Source organism: Phyllobates terribilis, unplaced genomic scaffold (genome assembly GCF_046119375.1).
Source record: "Phyllobates terribilis strain yellow unplaced genomic scaffold, ASM4611937v1 Scaffold_376__1_contigs__length_1858288, whole genome shotgun sequence".
Taxonomy (NCBI): Eukaryota; Metazoa; Chordata; class Amphibia; order Anura; family Dendrobatidae; genus Phyllobates; species Phyllobates terribilis.
Window position 1 is genome coordinate 1,169,479 of NW_027363136.1, and position 22,254 is coordinate 1,191,732.

At 48.1% G+C, this 22,254-nt stretch overlaps 9 non-coding genes and 5 pseudogenes across 9 annotated transcripts; all 14 read right to left on the bottom strand.

Annotated features, from left to right (window-relative positions):
- Positions 1–495: 495 nt before the first annotated feature.
- On the bottom strand, positions 496–686 carry LOC141223524 (U2 spliceosomal RNA). Its single transcript, XR_012291119.1, has one exon. It is a non-coding gene; the product is annotated as a U2 spliceosomal RNA (small nuclear RNA).
- Positions 687–1,801: 1,115 nt separating this feature from the next.
- LOC141223564 (U2 spliceosomal RNA) lies at positions 1,802–1,992 on the bottom strand. Its single transcript, XR_012291132.1, has one exon. It is a non-coding gene; the product is annotated as a U2 spliceosomal RNA (small nuclear RNA).
- A 1,115-nt stretch (positions 1,993–3,107) lies between these two features.
- On the bottom strand, positions 3,108–3,298 carry LOC141223182 (U2 spliceosomal RNA). The gene has a single exon (XR_012290820.1). It is a non-coding gene; the product is annotated as a U2 spliceosomal RNA (small nuclear RNA).
- Positions 3,299–4,413: 1,115 nt separating this feature from the next.
- LOC141223193 (U2 spliceosomal RNA) lies at positions 4,414–4,604 on the bottom strand. Its single transcript, XR_012290831.1, has one exon. It is a non-coding gene; the product is annotated as a U2 spliceosomal RNA (small nuclear RNA).
- A 1,112-nt stretch (positions 4,605–5,716) lies between these two features.
- LOC141223395 (U2 spliceosomal RNA) lies at positions 5,717–5,907 on the bottom strand. The gene has a single exon (XR_012291023.1). It is a non-coding gene; the product is annotated as a U2 spliceosomal RNA (small nuclear RNA).
- Positions 5,908–7,022: 1,115 nt separating this feature from the next.
- On the bottom strand, positions 7,023–7,228 carry LOC141223475 (U2 spliceosomal RNA; annotated as a pseudogene).
- Positions 7,229–12,792: 5,564 nt separating this feature from the next.
- LOC141223521 (U2 spliceosomal RNA) lies at positions 12,793–12,870 on the bottom strand (annotated as a pseudogene).
- Positions 12,871–14,203: 1,333 nt separating this feature from the next.
- Positions 14,204–14,384, bottom strand: LOC141223500 (U2 spliceosomal RNA; annotated as a pseudogene).
- Positions 14,385–15,178: 794 nt separating this feature from the next.
- LOC141223540 (U2 spliceosomal RNA) lies at positions 15,179–15,270 on the bottom strand (annotated as a pseudogene).
- Positions 15,271–16,385: 1,115 nt separating this feature from the next.
- On the bottom strand, positions 16,386–16,564 carry LOC141223501 (U2 spliceosomal RNA; annotated as a pseudogene).
- Positions 16,565–17,266: 702 nt separating this feature from the next.
- On the bottom strand, positions 17,267–17,449 carry LOC141223532 (U2 spliceosomal RNA). The gene has a single exon (XR_012291121.1). It is a non-coding gene; the product is annotated as a U2 spliceosomal RNA (small nuclear RNA).
- A 1,114-nt stretch (positions 17,450–18,563) lies between these two features.
- Positions 18,564–18,754, bottom strand: LOC141223205 (U2 spliceosomal RNA). The gene has a single exon (XR_012290842.1). It is a non-coding gene; the product is annotated as a U2 spliceosomal RNA (small nuclear RNA).
- Positions 18,755–19,869: 1,115 nt separating this feature from the next.
- On the bottom strand, positions 19,870–20,060 carry LOC141223217 (U2 spliceosomal RNA). Its single transcript, XR_012290853.1, has one exon. It is a non-coding gene; the product is annotated as a U2 spliceosomal RNA (small nuclear RNA).
- Positions 20,061–21,175: 1,115 nt separating this feature from the next.
- Positions 21,176–21,366, bottom strand: LOC141223228 (U2 spliceosomal RNA). The gene has a single exon (XR_012290864.1). It is a non-coding gene; the product is annotated as a U2 spliceosomal RNA (small nuclear RNA).
- Positions 21,367–22,254: the final 888 nt, after the last annotated feature.

Sequence of the window (22,254 nt, forward strand, 5' to 3'; positions counted from 1 at the left end):
TTAGATACACAGCTCAGCAGATGGTATCACACAAGATAGAAATTTTAAGCGCAGCAGAGTAACCAGCGCACATACCTGTTAGCTCAGGTGAGTTTAAAAGGCTGCTGTTGATAACAAGGGCATTTGCTAAATAGATGGTGTGTGTGCAACAATATACTGAAAGGTCAATTATATTGTGCAGCTTATCTCACCACCTGTAGTTATTTAGGTGAAAGCTCCAAAATGCTTGCCTAATATGTCTGTTTATCCAAAAGGAAGTAAAAAGGGAGAGCTAGAAAGATAGCATTGCATCACATTACATGGCAATGCAATGCACAGTTGCTGAAGTTGAACCAAAATGAGCTTGTAATCTGGCTTCTGCAACTTTGAACATGAAAAATCCAATGAGGAGAAGAAAAGCAAAGCCAAAGAGTCCATCCCAAAATCCGACAAACAAGCAAAATGAACAAAAAACATTGAATTCAATTCTTTCTGATTTTAGAAACTGCATTAAAGAAGGGGTGCACCGGTCCTGGAGATACTGCAATACCAGGTCAATGCGTGGAGTGGACAGAGCAAGCTCTTTTTCCATCTCCCTGTTCTAAAAATCCATTTAATATATGGTCCCCAGATAGGGGACGTATCAGATATTAAACTGATAAGAACAGATACTACACTTGATCTTAGCCAAAAGGCCGAGAAGCGATAACCAGAATTGGTTTCAAACTACGGAGCCACCCAAGGATCCTGAAAAGTCCATTTGTGGAGATGAGCTCCTGGACTCCCGTTAAGAAGACATGTTGTCAACCTCTAGATCCCTTACATGCCTGCACTTTTCGGCTTGCTGCTGCTGCAATCCACGCGTTTTAGATCTGCATAACTCCACCTCTTTAAACACAGCACCTTCACCCCCTGCTGTTCCCACCCGCCTCAACACCGTTGGAAGGGAGGAGAACCAATTAAGGCGGGGGGTGGGGTGGAACGAGCAGCTGTCTACCCTTAGCAGGAGGGCTCCTGATTACATACCTCTCCTGCTGCTGCTGCTGCTGGCTGTCCAGCAGCAGACTGAAGGTGGCTGCTGCTGTGCACAGGTATATAAAGGCTCAGAGCCTATTATGACACGCGCAGCCAGCGTTCCATTGCCACATTCCATCTACTGCAGGCAGGATACCTGGCTGGCTGAATGTCGCTGAGAAGCTCACAGAGACCGCCATAAGCAACAGTTTAACAGAATGCCACAGACTAATCAACCAAACTTTTTGGGTTGGGTTCTCTTTTATAGTCTGCAGGCATTAAATGAAAGAAGTCAGTGTTCCAGCAGAAGGAGACAACGTTTCAGAAAAGGCATTGTAGCAAACCAAAAAAGAAATTTTAAGCGCAGCAGAGTAACCAGCGCACATACCTGTTAGCTCAGGTGAGTTTAAAAGGCTGCTGTTGATAACAAGGGCATTTGCTAAATAGATGGTGTGTGTGCAACAATATACTGAAAGGTCAATTATATTGTGCAGCTTATCTCACCACCTGTAGTTATTTAGGTGAAAGCTCCAAAATGCTTGCCTAATATGTCTGTTTATCCAAAAGGAAGTAAAAAGGGAGAGCTAGAAAGATAGCATTGCATCACATTACATGGCAATGCAATGCACAGTTGCTGAAGTTGAACCAAAATGAGCTTGTAATCTGGCTTCTGCAACTTTGAACATGAAAAATCCAATGAGGAGAAGAAAAGCAAAGCCAAAGAGTCCATCCCAAAATCCGACAAACAAGCAAAATGAACAAAAAACATTGAATTCAATTCTTTCTGATTTTAGAAACTGCATTAAAGAAGGGGTGCACCGGTCCTGGAGATACTGCAATACCAGGTCAATGCGTGGAGTGGACAGAGCAAGCTCTTTTTCCATCTCCCTGTTCTAAAAATCCATTTAATATATGGTCCCCAGATAGGGGACGTATCAGATATTAAACTGATAAGAACAGATACTACACTTGATCTTAGCCAAAAGGCCGAGAAGCGATAACCAGAATTGGTTTCAAACTACGGAGCCACCCAAGGATCCTGAAAAGTCCATTTGTGGAGATGAGCTCCTGGACTCCCGTTAAGAAGACATGTTGTCAACCTCTAGATCCCTTACATGCCTGCACTTTTCGGCTTGCTGCTGCTGCAATCCACGCGTTTTAGATCTGCATAACTCCACCTCTTTAAACACAGCACCTTCACCCCCTGCTGTTCCCACCCGCCTCAACACCGTTGGAAGGGAGGAGAACCAATTAAGGCGGGGGGTGGGGTGGAACGAGCAGCTGTCTACCCTTAGCAGGAGGGCTCCTGATTACATACCTCTCCTGCTGCTGCTGCTGCTGGCTGTCCAGCAGCAGACTGAAGGTGGCTGCTGCTGTGCACAGGTATATAAAGGCTCAGAGCCTATTATGACACGCGCAGCCAGCGTTCCATTGCCACATTCCATCTACTGCAGGCAGGATACCTGGCTGGCTGAATGTTGCTGAGAAGCTCACAGAGACCGCCATAAGCAACAGTTTAACAGAATGCCACAGACTAATCAACCAAACTTTTTGGGTTGGGTTCTCTTTTATAGTCTGCAGGCATTAAATGAAAGAAGTCAGTGTTCCAGCAGAAGGAGACAACGTTTCAGAAAAGGCATTGTAGCAAACCAAAAAAGAAATTTTAAGTGCAGCAGAGTAACCAGCGCACATACCTGTTAGCTCAGGTGAGTTTAAAAGGCTGCTGTTGATAACAAGGGCATTTGCTAAATAGATGGTGTGTGTGCAACAATATACTGAAAGGTCAATTATATTGTGCAGCTTATCTCACCACCTGTAGTTATTTAGGTGAAAGCTCCAAAATGCTTGCCTAATATGTCTGTTTATCCAAAAGGAAGTAAAAAGGGAGAGCTAGAAAGATAGCATTGCATCACATTACATGGCAATGCAATGCACAGTTGCTGAAGTTGAACCAAAATGAGCTTGTAATCTGGCTTCTGCAACTTTGAACATGAAAAATCCAATGAGGAGAAGAAAAGCAAAGCCAAAGAGTCCATCCCAAAATCCGACAAACAAGCAAAATGAACAAAAAACATTGAATTCAATTCTTTCTGATTTTAGAAACTGCATTAAAGAAGGGGTGCACCGGTCCTGGAGATACTGCAATACCAGGTCAATGCGTGGAGTGGACAGAGCAAGCTCTTTTTCCATCTCCCTGTTCTAAAAATCCATTTAATATATGGTCCCCAGATAGGGGACGTATCAGATATTAAACTGATAAGAACAGATACTACACTTGATCTTAGCCAAAAGGCCGAGAAGCGATAACCAGAATTGGTTTCAAACTACGGAGCCACCCAAGGATCCTGAAAAGTCCATTTGTGGAGATGAGCTCCTGGACTCCCGTTAAGAAGACATGTTGTCAACCTCTAGATCCCTTACATGCCTGCACTTTTCGGCTTGCTGCTGCTGCAATCCACGCGTTTTAGATCTGCATAACTCCACCTCTTTAAACACAGCACCTTCACCCCCTGCTGTTCCCACCCGCCTCAACACCGTTGGAAGGGAGGAGAACCAATTAAGGCGGGGGGTGGGGTGGAACGAGCAGCTGTCTACCCTTAGCAGGAGGGCTCCTGATTACATACCTCTCCTGCTGCTGCTGCTGCTGGCTGTCCAGCAGCAGACTGAAGGTGGCTGCTGCTGTGCACAGGTATATAAAGGCTCAGAGCCTATTATGACACGCGCAGCCAGCGTTCCATTGCCACATTCCATCTACTGCAGGCAGGATACCTGGCTGGCTGAATGTCGCTGAGAAGCTCACAGAGACCGCCATAAGCAACAGTTTAACAGAATGCCACAGACTAATCAACCAAACTTTTTGGGTTGGGTTCTCTTTTATAGTCTGCAGGCATTAAATGAAAGAAGTCAGTGTTCCAGCAGAAGGAGACAACGTTTCAGAAAAGGCATTGTAGCAAACCAAAAAAGAAATTTTAAGCGCAGCAGAGTAACCAGCGCACATACCTGTTAGCTCAGGTGAGTTTAAAAGGCTGCTGTTGATAACAAGGGCATTTGCTAAATAGATGGTGTGTGTGCAACAATATACTGAAAGGTCAATTATATTGTGCAGCTTATCTCACCACCTGTAGTTATTTAGGTGAAAGCTCCAAAATGCTTGCCTAATATGTCTGTTTATCCAAAAGGAAGTAAAAAGGGAGAGCTAGAAAGATAGCATTGCATCACATTACATGGCAATGCAATGCACAGTTGCTGAAGTTGAACCAAAATGAGCTTGTAATCTGGCTTCTGCAACTTTGAACATGAAAAATCCAATGAGGAGAAGAAAAGCAAAGCCAAAGAGTCCATCCCAAAATCCGACAAACAAGCAAAATGAACAAAAAACATTGAATTCAATTCTTTCTGATTTTAGAAACTGCATTAAAGAAGGGGTGCACCGGTCCTGGAGATACTGCAATACCAGGTCAATGCGTGGAGTGGACAGAGCAAGCTCTTTTTCCATCTCCCTGTTCTAAAAATCCATTTAATATATGGTCCCCAGATAGGGGACGTATCAGATATTAAACTGATAAGAACAGATACTACACTTGATCTTAGCCAAAAGGCCGAGAAGCGATAACCAGAATTGGTTTCAAACTACGGAGCCACCCAAGGATCCTGAAAAGTCCATTTGTGGAGATGAGCTCCTGGACTCCCGTTAAGAAGACATGTTGTCAACCTCTAGATCCCTTACATGCCTGCACTTTTCGGCTTGCTGCTGCTGCAATCCACGCGTTTTAGATCTGCATAACTCCACCTCTTTAAACACAGCACCTTCACCCCCTGCTGTTCCCACCCGCCTCAACACCGTTGGAAGGGAGGAGAACCAATTAAGGCGGGGGGTGGGGTGGAACGAGCAGCTGTCTACCCTTAGCAGGAGGGCTCCTGATTACATACCTCTCCTGCTGCTGCTGCTGGCTGTCCAGCAGCAGACTGAAGGTGGCTGCTGCTGTGCACAGGTATATAAAGGCTCAGAGCCTATTATGACACGCGCAGCCAGCGTTCCATTGCCACATTTCATCTACTGCAGGCAGGATACCTGGCTGGCTGAATGTCGCTGAGAAGCTCACAGAGACCGCCATAAGCAACAGTTTAACAGAATGCCACAGACTAATCAACCAAACTTTTTGGGTTGGGTTCTCTTTTATAGTCTGCAGGCATTAAATGAAAGAAGTCAGTGTTCCAGCAGAAGGAGACAACGTTTCAGAAAAGGCATTGTAGCAAACCAAAAAAGAAATTTTAAGCGCAGCAGAGTAACCAGCGCACATACCTGTTAGCTCAGGTGAGTTTAAAAGGCTGCTGTTGATAACAAGGGCATTTGCTAAATAGATGGTGTGTGTGCAACAATATACTGAAAGGTCAATTATATTGTGCAGCTTATCTCACCACCTGTAGTTATTTAGGTGAAAGCTCCAAAATGCTTGCCTAATATGTCTGTTTATCCAAAAGGAAGTAAAAAGGGAGAGCTAGAAAGATAGCATTGCATCACATTACATGGCAATGCAATGCACAGTTGCTGAAGTTGAACCAAAATGAGCTTGTAATCTGGCTTCTGCAACTTTGAACATGAAAAATCCAATGAGGAGAAGAAAAGCAAAGCCAAAGAGTCCATCCCAAAATCCGACAAACAAGCAAAATGAACAAAAAACATTGAATTCAATTCTTTCTGATTTTAGAAACTGCATTAAAGAAGGGGTGCACCGGTCCTGGAGATACTGCAATACCAGGTCAATGAGTGGAGTGGACAGAGCAAGCTCTTTTTCCATCTCCCTGTTCTAAAAATCCATTTAATATATGGTCCCCAGATAGGGGACGTATCAGATATTAAACTGATAAGAACAGATACTACACTTGATCTTAGCCAAAAGGCCGAGAAGCGATAACCAGAATTGGTTTCAAACTACGGAGCCACCCAAGGATCCTGAAAAGTCCATTTGTGGAGATGAGCTCCTGGACTCCCGTTAAGAAGACATGTTGTCAACCTCTAGATCCCTTACATGCCTGCACTTTTCGGCTTGCTGCTGCTGCAATCCACGCGTTTTAGATCTGCATAACTCCACCTCTTTAAACACAGCACCTTCACCCCCTGCTGTTCCCACCCGCCTCAACACCGTTGGAAGGGAGGAGAACCAATTAAGGCGGGGGGTGGGGTGGAACGAGCAGCTGTCTACCCTTAGCAGGAGGGCTCCTGATTACATACCTCTCCTGCTGCTGCTGCTGCTGGCTGTCCAGCAGCAGACTGAAGGTGGCTGCTGCTGTGCACAGGTATATAAAGGCTCAGAGCCTATTATGACACGCGCAGCCAGCGTTCCATTGCCACATTCCATCTACTGCAGGCAGGATACCTGGCTGGCTGAATGTCGCTGAGAAGCTCACAGAGACCGCCATAAGCAACAGTTTAACAGAATGCCACAGACTAATCAACCAAACTTTTTGGGTTGGGTTCTCTTTTATAGTCTGCAGGCATTAAATGAAAGAAGTCAGTGTTCCAGCAGAAGGAGACAACGTTTCAGAAAAGGCATTGTAGCAAACCAAAAAAGAAATTTTAAGCGCAGCAGAGTAACCAGCGCACATACCTGTTAGCTCAGGTGAGTTTAAAAGGCTGCTGTTGATAACAAGGGCATTTGCTAAATAGATGGTGTGTGTGCAACAATATACTGAAAGGTCAATTATATTGTGCAGCTTATCTCACCACCTGTAGTTATTTAGGTGAAAGCTCCAAAATGCTTGCCTAATATGTCTGTTTATCCAAAAGGAAGTAAAAAGGGAGAGCTAGAAAGATAGCATTGCATCACATTACATGGCAATGCAATGCACAGTTGCTGAAGCTGAACCAAAATGAGCTTGTAATCTGGCTTCTGCAACTTTGAACATGAAAAATCCAATGAGGAGAAGAAAAGCAAAGCCAAAGAGTCCATCCCAAAATCCGACAAACAAGCAAAATGAACAAAAAACATTGAATTCAATTCTTTCTGATTTTAGAAACTGCATTAAAGAAGGGGTGCACCGGTCCTGGAGATACTGCAATACCAGGTCAATGCGTGGAGTGGACAGAGCAAGCTCTTTTTCCATCTCCCTGTTCTAAAAATCCATTTAATATATGGTCCCCAGATAGGGGACGTATCAGATATTAAACTGATAAGAACAGATTTTTTTTTTTTTTTTTTTGATTGAATATATCTTTTATTAGCACAAAAAATAAGTTAACAGACAGTGTACAGTGCCGCAGCCCAGTACACACAGAATTCTACATCATATTTACATAGCATGAGGATACGACGCACTAACTAGACACATCGCACCCCTATGCTACACAAAACACTCAATCTGAAAGAAAAAGCATGTCAATCAATACAGTACGACGAACCGTGATAAGGGATAGGGATTGGGAAAAAGGGGATGGGGAGGGGAAAATCACAGGCCCGAAGCTTTATTGAAAGACAAGACACATAAGGGGAGAGGGGGAGGAGGGGTTTAGTCCTCATCCTCGTCCTCCGGACCGTCCATGATGGAATAGTCTCTGAGCAGGCTGTGGATCAGCCTGCGGCAGTCCTGGATGGACATCCTCTCCCTCCTCAAGATGAGCCGGTTCCTGGCGACCCAAACGGCATCCTTGAAGCAGTTCATAAGGCGCCAAGCCTCCTGGATGGCTCCGACGGTATGAACCCCAGGGAATAGTCCATAAAGCACAGAATGGTGCGATAGGCTCGCCCTGGGGACAGAGTTCCTCAGGTCGTCCTCAAGTGCAGTCAATAGGCGCTGTGCAAATCCGCAGTCCCAAAAAGTGTGCAAAGATGTTTCCTCCACGAAGGGGCACCTTGGGCAGTACCGGGTCTTGCACAGGTTCCGGGCATGCATGAATGACCGGACGGGCAGTCCGCCCTGAATCGCCATCCACGACAAGTCCTTGTGCCCGTTGGTCAGCCTGTCAGACGACACATTTGTCCACACAGTCTCCAGCGTGTCCTGGTGAAGTCCTGTGATGTTCTCCACGTCATCCTTGGCTCTGATTAGCTTGTGGATAGTTTTGGGCTTCCACAAGTCGGGCTTGAGTCCCTCCAGTTGATGCTCCCCCACAAATCGAACGACGTCTCCGTAGAACCATGGCGTCGTCCAGTTGTAGGGGAAGGAGCTGTCCCACTTGTCCCAGCCGAGTCGCCTCCAAAGAGGAAGCAGGAAGAAGTGAGACATGGACCTGCCCGCGGAGCCATTCTTGACTTGCAAAGTCCGGCGGACACAATCACACACAAAAGAGGATCGCAAGAGGGTGGGGATATCTGGAACGCCCTTCCCACCCTTGCGAGGCTCCTTGTACATGACGGCCCGCCTGACTCTGTCCATCTTGGATCCCCAGACAAAGTGAAACACTGTCTTGGTAATGGCCCTGCACACAGTGACGTGTGGGGGCCAGGCCTGCGCCGTGTACTGCAAGACGGGCAGGACCTCATTACGCAGGACGAGTGCCTTACCCTCACAAGTGAGGTGTCTGAGGCTCCAGAGTCCGATCCGTTGCTTCACCTTGGCCAAGCGTTCTTGCCAGGACTTGAGGGCCGCTCCTTCCTTCCCGAACCAGACTCCCAGCACCTTGAGGAAATCCGGTTGAATGTTGAAGGGGAAGGGGGCAGAGGAGGCCGGCTGCCAATCCCCGAAGAGCATGGCTTCCGACTTCCTGCAGTTGACTTTGGCCCCTGAAGCCCGGCCGAACCTCTCACACGTCTGGACGAGGGCGTCGACTGAACCACGATCAGCGCAGAAGACGGTGACGTCGTCCATGTAGAGCGAGCACTTGACCTCGTGTCGTCCCGGACCCGGTGCGGTGATCCCTCTGATCTCTCCATTCTGCCGGATAGCCTCTGCGAAGAGTTCTATAACACAAACAAAAAGAAGAGGTGATAGAGGGCAGCCTTGTCTGACCCCAGAGAGGACAGGGAAGGGGTCAGTCTTCCAGCCGTTCACCAACACCGAGCTGTGGATATCAAAATACATCAGACGGACATACGAACAAAACATGTTACCCAAACCTAACCGGTGCAGAGCTCGGCCCATGAACTCGTGGGAAACCCGGTCGAAGGCCTTCTCCTGATCCAAGGAGACCAGGGCCGCGTGTGCGTGGCGGACCTTGATGTACTCGACCGTGTCCCGCACGAGAGCGAGGCTGTCTGCGATGCGACGTCCAGGGATGCCGCAGGTCTGGTCCGGGTGGATGATCCGTCCGATGACCGTCTTAAGTCGTGTCGCCATCGTCTTGGCCAGGATCTTGTAGTCCACGTTGAGCAGAGTGATGGGACGCCAATTCCTCAGGTCGCACCTCTCTCCCTTCCGCTTGTACAGGATCGTGACCATTCCTTCCCTCAAAGATGGAGGCATTCTACCCTCCACCACCATCTCCTCGTACAGGTCCAACAGGTCCGGACAGATGAGGTCTCCCAGCGCTACATAGAGCTCCGCTGGAAGACCATCACTGCCCGGGGTCCTGCCGGTCCTAAAGGATTTAGCGGCAGAGAGCAATTCGCCCACCATCAGAGGTTTGTCCAAGGCTGCCGTGCCTGCAGGATCAAGATGGTTAGTGATACCTGACAGGAACTTATCAGCAGCGTCGGGGTCGGTAGTCTTGTGGGAGTAGAGTTCGCTGTAGAAGTCGCTGACGACCCTCATCACGTCCTCCTTCCCACGTCGCATGTTTCCGCTCTCGTCTCGCAGCTCGTTCAGGGGCGTGTGACCGGCATGAAGTTTCCTGAAAAAGAATGAGTTACATTTCTCACCCTTCTCCAGATTCTCCACTTTGGAACGGAAGACGATTCGCTTGGACTCCTCCTCAAAGTGCCTTTTCAGGCTCTTCTTGGTCTCCTCCAGCTCCTCCCTCACGTCCCAGCCGCAGTGAAGAAGGTCCTGCAGTGACCGCAGCTCGCGCTGCAGCCCTCTGAAGTCCCTCCTCTTCTCACACGCCTGTTGTCGACCCTTGGCCTGAAAGAAACAGCGAAACTCAAGTTTAACATATTCCCACCAATCAGAGACTGTTTGGAAGCTACCCTTGTAGGACTGCCACATTGCGTAGGCTGCTCTCAGCTCCTCCACGACTTCATCCTGAGCCAGCAGAGCACAATTCAGCTTCCAGGAGCCGGGGCCGGACGGAAAACCGTCGCCGAGGACACCTTGTAAGTGAATGGCTCTGTGGTCGGAGAAGAAGCAGGAGACCATCGAGTGCCTACTCTGCCTGACTGCCCGAGAGGTGAACACAAAGTCAATCCTGGAGCGGAGTGAGCCATCGGGTCGGCTCCACGAATAGTTCGTGGAGCCTCTCCCCATGGAGCCCACCACGTCCTGAAGAGAGGCCTCGGTTACCATCTCGATGAGCAGCTTGGACGTGATGTCCAACTTGGCAGATGTGCCAGAACTACGACCATCCTCCTCGATGGGGCAGTTGAAATCCCCGGCCATCACTAAGGTCCTGGTGGTGGCAAGCTGAAGCCGCAGGGTCTGGAAAAGCTCCAAACGCTCATTCTTCAGTGGGGACGCATACACGTTGATGAACCTGACAGGTTCTCCCGCCCAGTTGCCATCTACAACAAGAGCCCTGCCGCAGATGAGCTCCTGGACGGACTCAAGCGTGAATGCGCCCCCCCTGATCAGAATTGCGACCCCCGCAGACTTGCAGTCACCCCCACCGGACCAGTAGGATGGACCGTGGGACCACTCCCTGGCCAGATGTTTGAAGGACCTAGAGGAGGGAAGGGAACATTCCTGCAACATATAAACATCACACAACTGGGAAGTAAGGAAGGCATAAATAGTCTGACGTCTGAACTTGTCCTTGATGCTCCTGACATTAATGGAAAATAAGTTAATATTAGCCATCATGTAGGGAAAAAAGAAAAAGTTAGCGCAGGCAATACACCTTAGTTACCACTCCGGTCGGGTGGTCCCTCGTCGGTGTTGACTGCTGGTGACGGGATCACCAGCAGGCCCTCTTCCTCCATCTGGTCAAGCAGCGCGGCCTCGATCTCGGCGACCACCAGTTCCTCCTCTTCTGGCTCGGCCACCAGGGTCTCAACCATGTGCTCCATCTCTTCTGGCTCAGGGAGGGTATCCTCCTTTTCGCCTACGAAATCCAGAATCTTCTTTTTGGAGGATTCAGTAGCAGGGCTGTCCTCCACCTTCCTCTTTCCCCGGGTTGGAACTGGGGAGACAAGAAGGGGAAAATCCTCCTCGGAATAGATAGCGGCGGGTGGAGGAAAGGTTAATTCCACCGCTACCATGGTCTGGGGAGGGAGAGTGGCTGCCGGGGCAGGGGAAAGGACACCTGCTGAGGAGTAGGGGAAGGAGGAAGAGGAAGTGGAATCCTCAGCAGGGGTGGCCGGGGTGGGGGGGGATTGGACGGGGGTGGCAGGGGGAGGGATCGAGAGAGGGGTGACAGAACTCTTACCCTCCTTTGACTTTTTCTTCTGCTTCGGAGCTGCTGGGACCGTCGCTGGGGCTTTGGCCACCGACTCCTTGACCGCTTTGGCCTTGGTCGTCTCGGCCTTGGCCGCTGGGGCCTTGGTCGTCGCGTCCTTGAACTTCACAGGCCTGGTCATCGGGTCCTTGTCCTCCGTAGCTGGGGTCGTCGCAACCACCGATGCCCAGGATCTCTCACGCTTGGGGCAATCCTTGTACAGATGAGCCGCCAGCCCACACAGGTTGCAGGACGTCTTCTTCGGGCAGTCCTTCGAGCTGTGTCCCGTCACTCGACAAATCCTGCAGGCATCCTCCTTGCAGTCCTTCATCTCGTGGCCGTTCTTGCCGCATCTCCTGCAGTTCCGCGGCATGTCCGGGTAATAGATGAGGCCGTAGGAGTTGCCCAGGGAGAATGTCGGGGGCAGGTGCCGAAGTCCGTCTGAGTACGCCAGGTCCCTGTGAAGTCTAACGGTCACCGACCACTTACCTGTCCAGAAGCCGAGTCCATTCAGGATGTGAGAAGGTTCCTTCACAACCAAACAGAAGCGTCTCAGGAAGGTACAGATGTCTTGGCCTGGGGTGTGCGGGTTGCGCATGGAGACCGTGATCCTCCTTTCGTCCCTCTGGATAGGGCAGCTACCTGTAAAGGCAGAGAAAGAATTATCTGGTCCTTTTGCGCTTACCATTTCCCAGAACCTCCTGCAGGTGTTCACAGTGGCGAAGGTGACGAAGAAGATCCCCGTCAAGAAGGTCTGGATGCTGAGGGTGTCCGACCTGGAGAAGCCTCGATCCAGCAGCATCTTCTGGCAGAACACGTCCGAGGACATGTCCGGCACCCTCCCATCCACTTCCTTCAGCTTCAGGGCCACCGTCTGCCGCATCCATGGCTCCAGGGCTGGAGCTTCGTGGCGGGGCTTCTGGGGTCCCTTCTGCTGGCCAGTCGTGGAGGCAGAGTCCTTGGGGTCAGAATCGGCTCCTGGCTGGGCCTTCCTGGCTGTCCCCTGCTCCAGGCTCTTCTTTTCGGCCTTCCTCGCAGCGCTTGCCATGGCTTTCCTCCTGCAGTTACTTCTTGGAGCTGGATCTGGAACTTTTCCCGGAATGGGTGGAGCTATGCAGATTCTTCTCCCGTCGTGTTCTGGACAAATTCCCCGAAAGGTCTTTGTCTCGATGATTTTCTTCCTCGAAGATTCCACAGGACAGCCCGATTCTTCTCCGAGTCTTCGTCTTCTTCTGAATTCTTTAGAGCTTCTTCCTCCCACCGATATCCGCCTTCCTTCTCCGATGTCAGCTGGGCTCCGAAGCTCTTCTCCTTCCGAGTTCGATCGCTCTCGTCAAGTGTAGATCATAGCTCTTGTGTTCTTATAAGAACAGATACTACACTTGATCTTAGCCAAAAGGCCGAGAAGCGATAACCAGAATTGGTTTCAAACTACGGAGCCACCCAAGGATCCTGAAAAGTCCATTTGTGGAGATGAGCTCCTGGACTCCCGTTAAGAAGACATGTTGTCAACCTCTAGATCCCTTACATGCCTGCACTTTTCGGCTTGCTGCTGCTGCAATCCACGCGTTTTAGATCTGCATAACTCCACCTCTTTAAACACAGCACCTTCACCCCCTGCTGTTCCCACCCGCCTCAACACCGTTGGAAGGGAGGAGAACCAATTAAGGCGGGGGGTGGGGTGGAACGAGCAGCTGTCTACCCTTAGCAGGAGGGCTCCTGATTACATACCTCTCCTGCTGCTGCTGCTGCTGGCTGTCCAGCAGCAGACTGAAGGTGGCTGCTGCTGTGCACAGGTATATAAAGGCTCAGAGCCTATTATGACACGCGCAGCCAGCGTTCCATTGCCACATTCCATCTACTGCAGGCAGGATACCTGGCTGGCTGAATGTCGCTGAGAAGCTCACAGAGACCGCCATAAGCAACAGTTTAACAGAATGCCACAGACTAATCAACCAAACTTTTTGGGTTGGGTTCTCTTTTATAGTCTGCAGGCATTAATTAACAACTAAGGTGTAAAAAGGAAAAATGCAGGAGATCGTTTGTTCCAACAGCTATGGGGGTGTTTAACAAATGTCTGAAAAGCAATGTCTAAAGCATTCCAAATGTTTTGTTATCATATGTGTCATGTTCGAGATCTGTGTTCTGCTGCTGTGATACCGCAATTTCCTCCGGGATAAATAAAGTATATCTTATCTTATCTTATCTTATCTTATTAAATGAAAGAAGTCAGTGTTCCAGCAGAAGGAGACAACGTTTCAGAAAAGGCATTGTAGCAAACCAAAAAAGAAATTTTAAGCGCAGCAGAGTAACCAGCGCACATACCTGTTAGCTCAGGTGAGTTTAAAAGGCTGCTGTTGATAACAAGGGCATTTGCTAAATAGATGGTGTGTGTGCAACAATATACTGAAAGGTCAATTATATTGTGCAGCTTATCTCACCACCTGTAGTTATTTAGGTGAAAGCTCCAAAATGCTTGCCTAATATGTCTGTTTATCCAAAAGGAAGTAAAAAGGGAGAGCTAGAAAGATAGCATTGCATCACATTACATGGCAATGCAATGCACAGTTGCTGAAGTTGAACCAAAATGAGCTTGTAATCTGGCTTCTGCAACTTTGAACATGAAAAATCCAATGAGGAGAAGAAAAGCAAAGCCAAAGAGTCCATCCCAAAATCCGACAAACAAGCAAAATGAACAAAAAACATTGAATTCAATTCTTTCTGATTTTAGAAACTGCATTAAAGAAGGGGTGCACCGGTCCTGGAGATACTGCAATACCAGGTCAATGCGTGGAGTGGACAGAGCAAGCTCTTTTTCCATCTCCCTGTTCTAAAAATCCATTTAATATATGGTCCCCAGATAGGGGACGTATCAGATATTAAACTGATAAGAACAGATTTTTTTTTTTTTTTTTGAAAGCCCGAATTCGTGTACAAAACCCGAGTGCGCTTAAAAAAGTGACAAGTGCCACAAAAAAAGTGCACTAGGATGCTGGTCTTCTTGAAACCCTCTCCAAAAGGAGAAGGGTCCCCCAAACCATTCCCCGTCCCTCCGAGCCAAAAGGCCACAGCGAGGAACAGGGACAAAAAGCCACCTCCAGCCGAAGCCAGAGGCGACCCAATCTTACCCCCAGCACCTGCCCGAGTTCTCACCCGAGCAAGGCACTGGGAGCCAAAGACTGTGCTCCCCTCCCGGAAGAGGGGAGCCAACAACGCTCTCCTCCCGAAAGAGGAGAGCCAGGGGGGTTCAGGGGGGAGCGGAACCTGATGGCCACACACTCCCCCCCTAGACCTGCCAAGAGAGGAACCCGTAAGGGAACCGCATCCCGACAAAATCCTAGTAGGACGTGACACACGTGAATAAGTGGACACACAGTGACAAAGAAATTAAATAAATAGTGAAGGTTTCACAGTATAATACTGCCCGGACCTTCGACCGGGAATTGAAAAATTCCCCATCCTAAGGCCAGAAGGCCCGGAATAAGGGTGTGTGCGAAGAAAGAAAATTTGAAGTGCTTGTGCAAATGTGCCATAAACTCAAGTGGGGTTCCCAATCCCAGTGAGTTAAGGCACCCCAGGGTCACCACTCCTGGGGCACTTCACACTTCGGGCTTTCGATCTTCCCCGGCCCAATGGCGTCGATCCTGGGGGGCCATGCTTTCCACCAGATGACTATATTAGCCACCTGGCGTACTAACAAGCGCCTAAACCCCAGTGTGCATAATGTATCAATCTACTAGGGCGGCCAACATCCAAAACCGCCTTTTCGAAAGATACTACACTTGATCTTAGCCAAAAGGCCGAGAAGCGATAACCAGAATTGGTTTCAAACTACGGAGCCACCCAAGGATCCTGAAAAGTCCATTTGTGGAGATGAGCTCCTGGACTCCCGTTAAGAAGACATGTTGTCAACCTCTAGATCCCTTACATGCCTGCACTTTTCGGCTTGCTGCTGCTGCAATCCACGCGTTTTAGATCTGCATAACTCCACCTCTTTAAACACAGCACCTTCACCCCCTGCTGTTCCCACCCGCCTCAACACCGTTGGAAGGGAGGAGAACCAATTAAGGCGGGGGGTGGGGTGGAACGAGCAGCTGTCTACCCTTAGCAGGAGGGCTCCTGATTACATACCTCTCCTGCTGCTGCTGCTGCTGGCTGTCCAGCAGCAGACTGAAGGTGGCTGCTGCTGTGCACAGGTATATAAAGACTCAGAGCCTATTATGACACGCGCAGCCAGCGTTCCATTGCCACATTCCATCTACTGCAGGCAGGATACCTGGCTGGCTGAATGTCGCTGAGAAGCTCACAGAGACCGCCATAAGCAACAGTTTAACAGAATGCCACAGACTAATCAACCAAACTTTTTGGGTTGGGTTCTCTTTTATAGTCTGCAGGCATTAAATGAAAGAAGTCAGTGTTCCAGCAGAAGGAAACAACGTTTCAGAAAAGGCATTGTAGCAAACCAAAAAAGAAATTTTAAGCGCAGCAGAGTAACCAGCGCACATACCTGTTAGCTCAGGTGAGTTTAAAAGGCTGCTGTTGATAACAAGGGCATTTGCTAAATAGATGGTGTGTGTGCAACAATATACTGAAAGGTCAATTATATTGTGCAGCTTATCTCACCACCTGTAGTTATTTAGGTGAAAGCTCCAAAATGCTTGCCTAATATGTCTGTTTATCCAAAAGGAAGTAAAAAGGGAGAGCTAGAAAGATAGCATTGCATCACATTACATGGCAATGCAATGCACAGTTGCTGAAGTTGAACCAAAATGAGCTTGTAATCTGGCTTCTGCAACTTTGAACATGAAAAATCCAATGAGGAGAAGAAAAGCAAAGCCAAAGAGTCCATCCCAAAATCCGACAAACAAGCAAAATGAACAAAAAACATTGAATTCAATTCTTTCTGATTTTAGAAACTGCATTAAAGAAGGGGTGCACCGGTCCTGGAGATACTGCAATACCAGGTCAATGCGTGGAGTGGACAGAGCAAGCTCTTTTTCCATCTCCCTGTTCTAAAAATCCATTTAATATATGGTCCCCAGATAGGGGACGTATCAGATATTAAACTGATAAGAACAGATTTTTTTTTTTTTTTGAAAGCCCGAATTCGTGTACAAACCCGAGTGCGCTTAAAAAAGTGACAAGTGCCACAAAAAAAGTGCACTAGGATGCTGGTCTTCTTGAAACCCTCTCCAAAAGGAGAAGGGTCCCCCAAACCATTCCCCGTCCCTCCGAGCCAGAAGGCCACAGCGAGGAACAGGGACAAATAGCCACCTCCAGCCGGAGCCAGAGGCGACCCAATCTTACCCCCAGCACCTGCCCGAGTTCTCACCCGAGCAAGGCACTGGGAGCCAAAGACTGTGATCCCCTCCCGGAAGAGGGGAGCCAACAACGCTCTCCTCCCGAAAGAGGAGAGCCAGGGGGGTTCAGGGGGGAGCGGAACCTGATGGCCACACACTCCCCCCCTAGACCTGCCAAGAGAGGAACCCGTAAGGGAACCGCATCCCGACAAAATCCTAGTAGGACGTGACACACGTGAATAAATGGACACACAGTGACAAAGAAATTAAATAAATAGTGAAGGTTTCACAGTATAATACTGCCCAGACCTTCGACCGGGAATTGAAAAATTCCCCATCCTAAGGCCAGAAGGCCCGGAATAAAGGTGTGTGTGAAGAAAGAAATATTGAAGTGCTAGTGCAAATGTGCCATAAACTCAAGTGGGGTTCCCAATCCCAGTGAGTTAAGGCACCCCAGGGTCACCACTCCTGGGGCACTTCACACTTCGGGCTTTCGATCTTCCCCGGCCCAATGGCGTCAATCCTGGGGGGCCATGCTATCCACCAGATGACTATATTAGCCACCTGGCGTACTAACAAGCGCCTAAACCCCAGTGTGCATAATGTATCAATCTACTAGGGCGGCCAACATCCAAAACCGCCTTTTCGAAAGATACTACACTTGATCTTAGCCAAAAGGCCGAGAAGCGATAACCAGAATTGGTTTCAAACTACGGAGCCACCCAAGGATCCTGAAAAGTCCATTTGTGGAGATGAGCTCCTGGACCCCGTTAAGAAGACATGTTGTCAACCTCTAGATCCCTTACATGCCTGCACTTTTCGGCTTGCTGCTGCTGCAATCCACGCGTTTTAGATCTGCATAACTCCACCTCTTTAAACACAGCACCTTCACCCCCTGCTGTTCCCACCCGCCTCAACACCGTTGGAAGGGAGGAGAACCAATTAAGGCGGGGGGTGGGGTGGAACGAGCAGCTGTCTACCCTTAGCAGGAGGGCTCCTGATTACATACCTCTCCTGCTGCTGCTGCTGCTGGCTGTCCAGCAGCAGACTGAAGGTGGCTGCTGCTGTGCACAGGTATATAAAGGCTCAGAGCCTATTATGACACGCGCAGCCAGCGTTCCATTGCCACATTCCATCTACTGCAGGCAGGATACCTGGCTGGCTGAATGTCGCTGAGAAGCTCACAGAGACCGCCATAAGCAACAGTTTAACAGAATGCCACAGACTAATCAACCAAACTTTTTGGGTTGGGTTCTCTTTTATAGTCTGCAGGCATTAAATGAAAGAAGTCAGTGTTCCAGCAGAAGGAGACAACGTTTCAGAAAAGGCATTGTAGCAAACCAAAAAAGAAATTTTAAGCGCAGCAGAGTAACCAGCGCACATACCTGTTAGCTCAGGTGAGTTTAAAAGGCTGCTGTTGATAACAAGGGCATTTGCTAAATAGATGGTGTGTGTGCAACAATATACTGAAAGGTCAATTATATTGTGCAGCTTATCTCACCACCTGTAGTTATTTAGGTGAAAGCTCCAAAATGCTTGCCTAATATGTCTGTTTATCCAAAAGGAAGTAAAAAGGGAGAGCTAGAAAGATAGCATTGCATCACATTACATGGCAATGCAATGCACAGTTGCTGAAGTTGAACCAAAATGAGCTTGTAATCTGGCTTCTGCAACTTTGAACATGAAAAATCCAATGAGGAGAAGAAAAGCAAAGCCAAAGAGTCCATCCCAAAATCCGACAAACAAGCAAAATGAACAAAAAACATTGAATTCAATTCTTTCTGATTTTAGAAACTGCATTAAAGAAGGGGTGCACCGGTCCTGGAGATACTGCAATACCAGGTCAATGCGTGGAGTGGACAGAGCAAGCTCTTTTTCCATCTCCCTGTTCTAAAAATCCATTTAATATATGGTCCCCAGATAGGGGACGTATCAGATATTAAACTGATAAGAACAGATACTACACTTGATCTTAGCCAAAAGGCCGAGAAGCGATAACCAGAATTGGTTTCAAACTACGGAGCCACCCAAGGATCCTGAAAAGTCCATTTGTGGAGATGAGCTCCTGGACTCCCGTTAAGAAGACATGTTGTCAACCTCTAGATCCCTTACATGCCTGCACTTTTCGGCTTGCTGCTGCTGCAATCCACGCGTTTTAGATCTGCATAACTCCACCTCTTTAAACACAGCACCTTCACCCCCTGCTGTTCCCACCCGCCTCAACACCGTTGGAAGGGAGGAGAACCAATTAAGGCGGGGGGTGGGGTGGAACGAGCAGCTGTCTACCCTTAGCAGGAGGGCTCCTGATTACATACCTCTCCTGCTGCTGCTGCTGCTGGCTGTCCAGCAGCAGACTGAAGGTGGCTGCTGCTGTGCACAGGTATATAAAGGCTCAGAGCCTATTATGACACGCGCAGCCAGCGTTCCATTGCCACATTCCATCTACTGCAGGCAGGATACCTGGCTGGCTGAATGTCGCTGAGAAGCTCACAGAGACCGCCATAAGCAACAGTTTAACAGAATGCCACAGACTAATCAACCAAACTTTTTGGGTTGGGTTCTCTTTTATAGTCTGCAGGCATTAAATGAAAGAAGTCAGTGTTCCAGCAGAAGGAGACAACGTTTCAGAAAAGGCATTGTAGCAAACCAAAAAAGAAATTTTAAGCGCAGCAGAGTAACCAGCGCACATACCTGTTAGCTCATGTGAGTTTAAAAGGCTGCTGTTGATAACAAGGGCATTTGCTAAATAGATGGTGTGTGTGCAACAATATACTGAAAGGTCAATTATATTGTGCAGCTTATCTCACCACCTGTAGTTATTTAGGTGAAAGCTCCAAAATGCTTGCCTAATATGTCTGTTTATCCAAAAGGAAGTAAAAAGGGAGAGCTAGAAAGATAGCATTGCATCACATTACATGGCAATGCAATGCACAGTTGCTGAAGTTGAACCAAAATGAGCTTGTAATCTGGCTTCTGCAACTTTGAACATGAAAAATCCAATGAGGAGAAGAAAAGCAAAGCCAAAGAGTCCATCCCAAAATCCGACAAACAAGCAAAATGAACAAAAAACATTGAATTCAATTCTTTCTGATTTTAGAAACTGCATTAAAGAAGGGGTGCACCGGTCCTGGAGATACTGCAATACCAGGTCAATGCGTGGAGTGGACAGAGCAAGCTCTTTTTCCATCTCCCTGTTCTAAAAATCCATTTAATATATGGTCCCCAGATAGGGGACGTATCAGATATTAAACTGATAAGAACAGATACTACACTTGATCTTAGCCAAAAGGCCGAGAAGCGATAACCAGAATTGGTTTCAAACTACGGAGCCACCCAAGGATCCTGAAAAGTCCATTTGTGGAGATGAGCTCCTGGACTCCCGTTAAGAAGACATGTTGTCAACCTCTAGATCCCTTACATGCCTGCACTTTTCGGCTTGCTGCTGCTGCAATCCACGCGTTTTAGATCTGCATAACTCCACCTCTTTAAACACAGCACCTTCACCCCCTGCTGTTCCCACCCGCCTCAACACCGTTGGAAGGGAGGAGAACCAATTAAGGCGGGGGGTGGGGTGGAACGAGCAGCTGTCTACCCTTAGCAGGAGGGCTCCTGATTACATACCTCTCCTGCTGCTGCTGCTGCTGGCTGTCCAGCAGCAGACTGAAGGTGGCTGCTGCTGTGCACAGGTATATAAAGGCTCAGAGCCTATTATGACACGCGCAGCCAGCGTTCCATTGCCACATTCCATCTACTGCAGGCAGGATACCTGGCTGGCTGAATGTCGCTGAGAAGCTCACAGAGACCGCCATAAGCAACAGTTTAACAGAATGCCACAGACTAATCAACCAAACTTTTTGGGTTGGGTTCTCTTTTATAGTCTGCAGGCATTAAATGAAAGAAGTCAGTGTTCCAGCAGAAGGAGACAACGTTTCAGAAAAGGCATTGTAGCAAACCAAAAAAGAAATTTTAAGCGCAGCAGAGTAACCAGCGCACATACCTGTTAGCTCAGGTGAGTTTAAAAGGCTGCTGTTGATAACAAGGGCATTTGCTAAATAGATGGTGTGTGTGCAACAATATACTGAAAGGTCAATTATATTGTGCAGCTTATCTCACCACCTGTAGTTATTTAGGTGAAAGCTCCAAAATGCTTGCCTAATATGTCTGTTTATCCAAAAGGAAGTAAAAAGGGAGAGCTAGAAAGATAGCATTGCATCACATTACATGGCAATGCAATGCACAGTTGCTGAAGTTGAACCAAAATGAGCTTGTAATCTGGCTTCTGCAACTTTGAACATGAAAAATCCAATGAGGAGAAGAAAAGCAAAGCCAAAGAGTCCATCCCAAAATCCGACAAACAAGCAAAATGAACAAAAAACATTGAATTCAATTCTTTCTGATTTTAGAAACTGCATTAAAGAAGGGGTGCACCGGTCCTGGAGATACTGCAATACCAGGTCAATGCGTGGAGTGGACAGAGCAAGCTCTTTTTCCATCTCCCTGTTCTAAAAATCCATTTAATATATGGTCCCCAGATAGGGGACGTATCAGATATTAAACTGATAAGAACAGATACTACACTTGATCTTAGCCAAAAGGCCGAGAAGCGATAACCAGAATTGGTTTCAAACTACGGAGCCACCCAAGGATCCTGAAAAGTCCATTTGTGGAGATGAGCTCCTGGACTCCCGTTAAGAAGACATGTTGTCAACCTCTAGATCCCTTACATGCCTGCACTTTTCGGCTTGCTGCTGCTGCAATCCACGCGTTTTAGATCTGCATAACTCCACCTCTTTAAACACAGCACCTTCACCCCCTGCTGTTCCCACCCGCCTCAACACCGTTGGAAGGGAGGAGAACCAATTAAGGCGGGGGGTGGGGTGGAACGAGCAGCTGTCTACCCTTAGCAGGAGGGCTCCTGATTACATACCTCTCCTGCTGCTGCTGCTGCTGGCTGTCCAGCAGCAGACTGAAGGTGGCTGCTGCTGTGCACAGGTATATAAAGGCTCAGAGCCTATTATGACACGCGCAGCCAGCGTTCCATTGCCACATTCCATCTACTGCAGGCAGGATACCTGGCTGGCTGAATGTCGCTGAGAAGCTCACAGAGACCGCCATAAGCAACAGTTTAACAGAATGCCACAGACTAATCAACCAAACTTTTTGGGTTGGGTTCTCTTTTATAGTCTGCAGGCATTAAATGAAAGAAGTCAGTGTTCCAGCAGAAGGAGACAACGTTTCAGAAAAGGCATTGTAGCAAACCAAAAAAGAAATTTTAAGCGCAGCAGAGTAACCAGCGCACATACCTGTTAGCTCAGGTGAGTTTAAAAGGCTGCTGTTGATAACAAGGGCATTTGCTAAATAGATGGTGTGTGTGCAACAATATACTGAAAGGTCAATTATATTGTGCAGCTTATCTCACCACCTGTAGTTATTTAGGTGAAAGCTCCAAAATGCTTGCCTAATATGTCTGTTTATCCAAAAGGAAGTAAAAAGGGA